This window comes from Camellia sinensis, chromosome 12 (genome assembly GCF_055761805.1).
Source record: "Camellia sinensis isolate YWXY chromosome 12, ASM5576180v1, whole genome shotgun sequence".
NCBI classification, from domain to species: Eukaryota; Viridiplantae; Streptophyta; class Magnoliopsida; order Ericales; family Theaceae; genus Camellia; species Camellia sinensis.
Window position 1 is genome coordinate 87,895,060 of NC_138972.1, and position 8,995 is coordinate 87,904,054.

The following is an 8,995-nucleotide window of genomic DNA, read 5'->3' on the forward strand; positions in this document are numbered from 1 at the left end:
AGTCAAAAGTCACAAAAGGGTACATAAATGAAAGTCATATCAATAATGACTCGTAAGACTCACACGGTGAGGAAGCAGGGATCCATTCTCTCACCTCATTACTCGGTCGCTAAGCACATATAGTATGAATATATGTTACGGTGGAGTAACTCTTCCATAAAGAGTGACGTCATACTCGATACACCGTACAGATATTAGTCTAGTCGCTTTCTAGTGCCTAACCCGAATTCTCTATTTGCTCGCCTTCTAGGCGCCAAATGAGATCTCGAATCTGGCTAATCATAACAGGCACAACATGGAAAGTGGGTACTAACATCCATGTTTGGTCCTTAACACGACCTCATCTTGGTTATAACCAAGGCGACATACATAGTGGATGATTTAAGCCTCTCTTGGCTCCAAATAAAATAAACCACCAGTCTCATCCTTGCTCGCTCCCAAGCGTCAAGGGCGATTGCTCGTGTGAGTGAGCCAATCTTGCCTGCTGACATCATCATTTGCTAATCATTATGACACAAACCGTAATAGTGTCAACATCCCATCATCTCAAAATAAGTGATCGATTTTAAAAAAAAATTGACCACAACTTGCGCAATTATAGATTCCAAACATAAGCCTTATTAGCACCTCTTGCGATAAGTATATACAACGGAATCCACCATGTGCGCCTCACATGAAATGATTTAAGATCACTACCTCTTGCGCAATAACCTCTTTAAAGATATTTTTGGTGACCAATTTGCGTTCATTCTTAATGCGCCCAACTAGCGCAGATGCGCCCAACCAGCGCATTGAATTTTACATGGAGCAAATTAATATGCTTCTAATAAAGCATTTTATCCACAGTCTAATGAGCAAGGTCAAAGTCTGAACAACTCAGTTAACCATTTATCAAAGATAACACTTATCATGCCGAATACGCCCACATAGCGTACTTTAGGCTCCCACAACAAAGAAAAGATCAAGGAATATAGGTCATCTGTTTCTCCCAAAGACAATCTGAGGATTCACTCAATAGCTAAGGCTCTGGCTTTTACCGATAGGTAAGTCAATGGATTTGCAATTTTGCATCTAGAATCATTCTAAGATATTCTCTATGTAAGTCATCGAAGACAGACCGAGAATTTTCCTAAAACAATCCCTAAGGATCGTACATCCGAGCATATAAATTACATCACCCATGTCCATCATATCTAAAATAGAGGACTGCCCACCCTAGGTGGCGACAACCTTATAAATTCCTGGCTCATAATGACTAAGTAAGGAAAAACTTCTTTTGGACCATTGATCATGCCTCAGTGGTCTTCATTGATCATCATTGGCCTATCATGGCTTGACGAAATCTAAGAACCACTGTTTGGATAACTGCTTTAGGTTGTAAAAGATTTATTGGAACCAGCAACCTTTTTGCGCTCCTAACTTTTCACCATAAAAGCAGAAGGTAAATCCCTACGGATCTACTTATCCAATTCTCTAATGAGAAATCAGGTCACAATGTCCACAAATCAATGTTCCGAACTTATGTCAATTATAGCCTAAGTCAAAATAACCTCACTCCCCAGGAGGAAGTCTTCTCATGGTCTACACTTTCCTCAATGGTGCGACCATTCGGTATCTAGCGAGCCTTATGCCTCAACAATGACTATCCAAATTACGCATAACTTTATAACAGTTTTGCGTCATAATGGAAAGTCAACCAAATTATAAAAAATGGTTAATCCTCAAAGACTTTGTCTTAAACTGCGCAACATTGATCCACTTTCTAAAAACAGGGGACTAGAGCCTTTGGCATTATCCTAGGCTCTTTATCATCTTGCGGAGCAATCATGAATGTTTCCCTCTCAATCACCCAGTGATGACGTGGAAAATTTTCACATTTGCTACCACGCAACTAAGAATGTAGAGTATTCTGCTCTAATGGAGTAATCCATTAGTAGACACATCACTCCCACTGTCCCTAGGATATTGGAAATTTCTTTCCATTCTCAACTAGGCTACATAGAGCGCTATGCTTGGAATTCTCCATCTTATAGAGTTCCGAAAACTCTATTCACGTCACCTTTACTAATAAAACTTTATGTGACTTAGTTACACTACCACAAAGCTGCTTACCTATATGCACATGACCCGGAGGGTTTGCATGACCGCATACAATAATGCGCCACACGACCCTTTGTGTTTACAAGACAGCATACAATAATGCGCTATAGAACCCTAGGTCTTAACTTCGCAATCTTATGAGAAGTAGAATAAAGATAAGCTGCTTAATGGTTACAGATCGCCCATAGATGGCTCTCTGCTAACCCATTACTCAAAAATGGAGTGTAAAATCTGATATGGAGGGCACTTAGTTAGGGATATAGGCAACAAACTAGTGCAATTCCCAATTGGGAAACATTTTGCGCCATTATCTACCTAACATTAACAATATTTAATTCCTTATCTCTACTACACCAGTGTGTTGTTGAGTACTAGGAATAATCAATTTTCTAAGCATCCATCTCTCTTCACAGAGTTTTTCTGAAAAAATAACTCAAATAGATACTCGCCACCTTGGTCAAAACTAAAAGCACAAAAAACTCTTATCTAATTGATCTCGACCTCATATGTGCAATGTCAAAAATCATCTCAAAACTTTTGACTTATGGGAGATCAAATAGTCTTGACTCAGATGCGTATCGTAATCTATAAATGTGTCGAGATTGACGCTTAGCTATCATACCCTCACACATGTCTAGTCACAAAATATCATAGTGGACTAAATGCGCCAAAACAAATGACCTTCTGCGGCTTTCCTACTTACTTGTGCGCACCCATTGCGAACAAAGTTACACATTCACATGAGAGCAGGATGTCATAAGCGAGTGGGCCCGAGAAGGCCTACTCAAACCATCGTGTCATCATCTCATTAATGTGATTAAGTATAATAAGCCACTGGTTCATGACCAATGTCATAAACTAATTCCAATCATCTTAATGTGTGAGTTCTCGAAGACAAGTTTTAAAGGTTTAGGCCCAACTAGGTAATGACTCACGACTAAGTCATATTCACTAGATCATAAAAAGGATGTCATGGAGATATCAACTGCGCCTAAGTCGCAAATTTAACTAGTAAGTGCTAATCCCCTGCACCTTCAAGTCAATTTTATTCTCCATACACTTTAATACATCTAGTTGAAAGATGACGATACTCCTGTTGCCATCTCTATTTCTCGCTTCATAGTTACTTGCAATTAATTCTACTATCCACAAGAAGGAGAGAATAAGCTATCAACTATGATAGCTCCTGAAGTAACTTAAGCGCGAATTAGGCTAAAGAGTCTAATTCAACACAATGCTCTTACAAGCGATGCGTTAAATTCTTAGAGTCATAACAACCTTGTCAGCCTTAACCTTTTCATTACTATGCTGCAACGTTTGCGCTTAGTGGTAAATGTTATTCAAAACGTTAGCCTAGTAAAGGAATCACACAAAGAAGCACCTCATCCATGTTTCACACTCAAGTGTGGAAACAGTAAGTGTCCACACTTAGACAAGTTGGCAATGCTAATAGATTTTGCAGCCACTAAGCGCCAATCTTTTCACTCAGTGTTAATAGATTTTGCAGCTTCTAAGCGCTAATCTTTTAACTTCACGTGATATTTTAACGCACACTATTATAGTGCATGAAATTTCGCTCAATCCACTCCCAATAATTGGGTAGAGAGCAAAACACTGCTCGTACTGGCTACTCGTCTTACACTTAATGACTAATTTATTTAAGCTCGCATTTCTTGGATGACGTGACTCTTGAATGTTACTTCATCCAATGATGTAACATTATTTACAAGTCAAATTACAAAGTCAATCCGCGCAGCTCATTAGTCAAGATCATATACAGATCTATTGAGGGCTTACTAATTTCATAACTCCAAAACTCGCCAACCAAAACTATGTAGCGTGCCGCTAACTATAGCGCACACATTAGTTTTTATTGTGCCAAACAAGGCAACAAAAAACACAGCGACTTTGAGTCATGTTTCCTTACTTTGGCTCAATTAAGGTTTGACCTAAAGTCTCCAAGACTTTTGCTCATCTAAAGAATGGGATTAGTTTGTTCACATTTGAACATCTCTACTAAGTTTAGGTCAACCAAATTAACTTCCATAAGCTAAATCAATTTAGAGAGAAATTCGCATTGGGATTAATTTGATTAGCATAATATAATTTTGCCGCAAAAATATAAATTAAATAGTGACAATATTATACAAGTCGCAAGATCGAAAATCCGCTATGCTCGTAATCATCTCTTGCGCCACAAGTGACAATTATCCAAAATTTAGTTTAATTTATGCGCAAAATATTGATTTTCGGGAGTTAATCTACAAAGATTTCTCTCAACCGAATAACCTCCCACTGACTATGGCATATACAAAGCATGATAAATTCCATACAATAGCATCTTAATGTAAATCTACAAATAACTCATGCTATATTTATTTAATAATGGAATTCTAATAAATAAATAAATAATCATGCTCTTCTAATTACAACATATTACAAATCCAAAAAAAAATATGCTGTAGTCAATATTCAGATTATGCCATAATTAAAGTGTACATCATTTTGAAATTTTCTGGAATTTTTCTGAAATATTCTGGAATTTTAAATAACTAATAAACACACATAAAATTAGAAATAAAAAATCCAGAAACTGATAAACTGAAACAATATTACCAGTAGATAGTAAAACATTTTAGAAGTCCACAATAAAAATTTCAACCCTAGAAAATTAATCATGCAAAACCAAATGCATTTTAAAGAAAAAAAAATGCATTATTAACACAAGAAAAATATTTTATATTTTCTTAAAATTTTCAAAATTTTACAGAATGTAGAAAAATTAATTCTGAGTCTAAGGGTACCAACCATGCTTAAAACAAAGCTATAACGAATAAATTATGGCCAATTAATGCAATTCAGAATTAAAAAACAAACAAACAGAGCCTTAGAGCCAAGCCAGGCGGGAAAAACGGCTCGGCTCGGCTCGGCGCCGCTCAGCGCAACTCGGCGCGAGTCGGCTTAAGGAGCGGCTCGGCGCGCGGCTCAGCCGCGGCTCGGCGCTCGGCTCCAGCCCGCGGCTCGGCGCTCGGCTCTAGCACGCGGCGCGCGTGCGGGCGCGGACGGCGCGCGTGCGTGGACAGCACCGCCGACGCGCGCGTGATGGCGCGTGCAGGCGCGTCAGCAGGGCATCCGGCGCATGTAGGCCCGTGGAAGCGCGTGGGCGCGCATGGCTTCGGCGTGGTGGCGCGTGAATGCCACGCGCCGCCTTCCAGGGTACTGACTGTTCCGATTTTTGTACTGCCAGACTCCTTTTTCCAAAATAAAATCATTTATGCTCTTAAAAATGACATTAATGATCATAAAAATAAAATATTTTGGATCTCCACATCTTTTATAAATATACACATGAAAAAAGAAAGCACGAAAATATCCATTAATGGCTCTGATACCAATGTAAATCAAAACACAAAACATGCAGCGGAATAAAGTGTTTAGACCATACCTCATTTGATCTAAAACCTCGTGGATAAATCACGTGCTTCCAGAATCTAATCAATCAATCCCAGCAGTGGGGTGATATTACAATGGTGAATATCACCCACACAAACCACAGTGCAAATGGCTTTGATCGTTATTTTGGGAGAGAGTCAGTATCATGGGTAGAAAACAAAACATACGTTGTTTTTTTTCTTTTCTTGGTTACCCATAACCATATATCAGATATATATTATATTTATCTCATTTATCCATTGGTTAAATGAGATAATATCTGATATCTATATCATCTATCCATATCATGATATGATAGATATATATCCTGAGTGGCTCATCCAAATAGGTTTGAATTCAAATTCAAAACCCATTTGGATGAGGTTCAAAAGGTTCTAAGGGTCATGCCACATGGGCGCCCATTACTAACAGTCAATGACATACAATGTTACCCAATGTATATAGATTTTCAACAGATAGTAATTGTGTAATACAGTTGCGGAATAATTTGATCGTGTAAAAAAAAAAAAAAAAAATCAGGTGATGGTTCATACAAAATTTACCAAAATTAAATTTGATATTTTTAGATAATGATTTAATTACAAAAAAAAAAAAATATAAGTTACCTAAAATAACTAAGATTCCAAATACATATATAATCTCTTAACCAATCTTAAGTTGCCACATTATTTGGGATGTACAAGCTCCTACATCTTGGACTGAAGATATCCTTTTCTGTGATATTATTTTTGTTAGCTTAAAAAGATTAAAAAATTGAACAAACATTGTCAATTGAGAAGTGTAGGGCTTTAATAAAAAAAAACCTAGATTGTCTCAAATTTGTAATTTAGACGTGCTGTTTGAGCCCATGATACACGCTACGAGTTCCATTTTGATTATTCAAAACGTTAGTTTTTCTTTTGATCATTCAAGGTTCAAATTTTACAATAGAAATTTGTTAATGTTCCAAATTCAAATAATTATTAAAATGGTCAAAGACTTCAAAAAATCAAAATACAACTGGTACAGAGCCCGAAAATCGGGGCTCGAATTTGAGGAGGAAGAAGAAGAAGAAGGAGAAACAGAACTGGAGGGGGCCATAAAAATGGGGTTGGAGGCGGAGGCGGAGGCGGACGGAGGCAGAGGCGGAGGCGGGGCTGCGATGCGACGAGCGACGATCGGCTGACGAACTGCGACGACGACGACGACTCTCTCTCACCTCTCGCCTCTGTTTCTCTCTCGCCTGTGTTCAAATGAAGAAGAAGAAGAAGAAGAAGAAGAAAAGAAAGAAAGAAAGAAAAGGAAGAAAAAAAAAAAAACTCGAAATGCAAAACAACGTCGTTTTGCGTTTCAATCCAAATTCGAGCCCTTGATTTCGGGCCCTCAAATATTTTTCATAGTTCATATAGTGGACTTGAGATTTGTAAGTTTAGGGTTCGCTTACACTTTTACTCTGTAACGGAAGTTCAGCCTAATATTTGTTCACTCCTACAAATTATGTTTGTCTTTGTGTTAATTTTGTAGCTTAAATTGAATCAATTTTATCTTTAATATTTATACTTTATCAATTTGATCCAATTGAAAATTCAACTAAAAAAAATAAAACAACTAGTAAGGATAAGTTTATCACATTCTATACTGCAAATCTTTTCAGAGGAGAAAATATAAAATATAATGATGACAATATCACTATCACTAATTAATCAATATTGTAAAAGTAAAATTTATTTGATTAAATTGGTGAAAGTTAAGAGATGTACCTTAAATTGTATCTGGCTCATAAATTTAAAAAATAATTTAAAAAGGTAAAGAGAAAAAGTAAATAAAAAATGACAACATGTCACACAGTTTTTTCATTTTTCTTTCTAAATTCTTTCTCAAATTTATGAACGAAATACAGTCTTAATGGTTTTAGGGGGTGTTTGTTTAGAGGGATTAGAAAGGGGGGATTGGACTCATGATCATTATCCAAACACATAATAAAAATTAATTTGGTAAAATAAATAAATAAATAAATAAATAAATAAATAAATATGTAAAACATTTATCAATTTTACATAATTTTATCTTTGGTGAGTAAAAATAATTTTTAAAAATTCAAAAATATTTTTTTTGACTTTTATTTTTGTCAAATTAATTTATATTTTATTAAATTGACGACTTTGCCATTGAAATTAAACAATGATATTTTTAATTGTTCTTATTTGGAACAAGATTCAAAATTTAAGGTCAAATACATCATAATTAAAAAATTAAGAACTAAAATGATACAAATCTCAAACTATAAAGACCATTAAAATAATTAGCCTAACAAAAAAACGAGCAGCTTATTTATTGTTGTAATACATGACATGATCAATTAGGCGATGATGGACCAAAAAACATCAGCTTCACCCTTCTCCTTATTTAGCCCCAAAGCCTTCCATACAGCATTCGATCCATCAACTATGTTATTCTTGCATGGCAATTCATAGTTATTCTCCTTATCACGACTGCGGCTCGAGCCACATTCGTCCACCAACTTCGCCACCACTCTCTTCCCATTTTTCGCCGTGCACCTTGAGCCACCATTGTACCAGATTGTCAACAATGCAACGATTGGATCTTTGTTGGAACAGAACTTGCCATTGCACTTTAAGGGTCATCCTTTAGTAAAATCTTTGCAAGTAAGCTTGGCTGGCGTAGAGGATGAGATAGGAGGAGAGCACTTGTATGTAGGGTACGATTGGCCTTGGCATTTCACTGTGCTTGTTTGTTTGCAAGGTAGCGGATGGAAAGAAGAGCTTTCACTGCATATTTGAGTTTTGGCATTAGGGTCGTCCTTGCATTGTTGATCGACGCAGACGAGGTGTGCTTTGTAGTCGTTTAAGGTTTGGCATGGACCGTTGCAGGAGGACTGAGCATGCCCTGGATATGGAAGGGATGTGAGGTTGAACAATGGGAAAACAAGAAGCAATGTGAATTTCGTCATGGTATTGGTTTGTAATGGTAAGAGTACGAGGTTAATTTGAAGGTTGGTGAATGTGGGGACATAATTTTTGAGTGGCAACACGTGGCTGAGGTGGCATCAAAATGTCAGCTGAGCTGCCACGTGTCCTAATCATGATGCCGAGGTGATCTCGGTTAGGCCGAGGTTGTCTCCGAAGATACCGGAGTCTGGGATAAGCGGATAAGGGACAAGAGTCCTAGAACGAGGGAATGCTTCAGTTTGGATAAAGATAAGACTCTTAGAGAGTTCATCCCAATCCTACAGGAAGTCCAAGATTAGCAATAATCTAAAGTCCATTGAAGCTAGGCTTCTATTGAGACCAGGATTGTGTTGGCTATAAAAGGGAGGTGCCCCCATGGGTTTAAAGGTATGCTTTTTGTATTCTAAATAGTGAGTTAAGCATTTTTGCTATCTTTGAAAGATAACTGACTTGATCGTCAGAGTGCCCCCGGGTGAACGAACCACCGTTGGAAT

General features: G+C 37.3%; 1 pseudogene; it reads right to left on the reverse strand.

Annotated features, from left to right (window-relative positions):
* Positions 1–7,891: 7,891 nt before the first annotated feature.
* Positions 7,892–8,503, reverse strand: LOC114284523 (kiwellin pseudogene; annotated as a pseudogene).
* Positions 8,504–8,995: the final 492 nt, after the last annotated feature.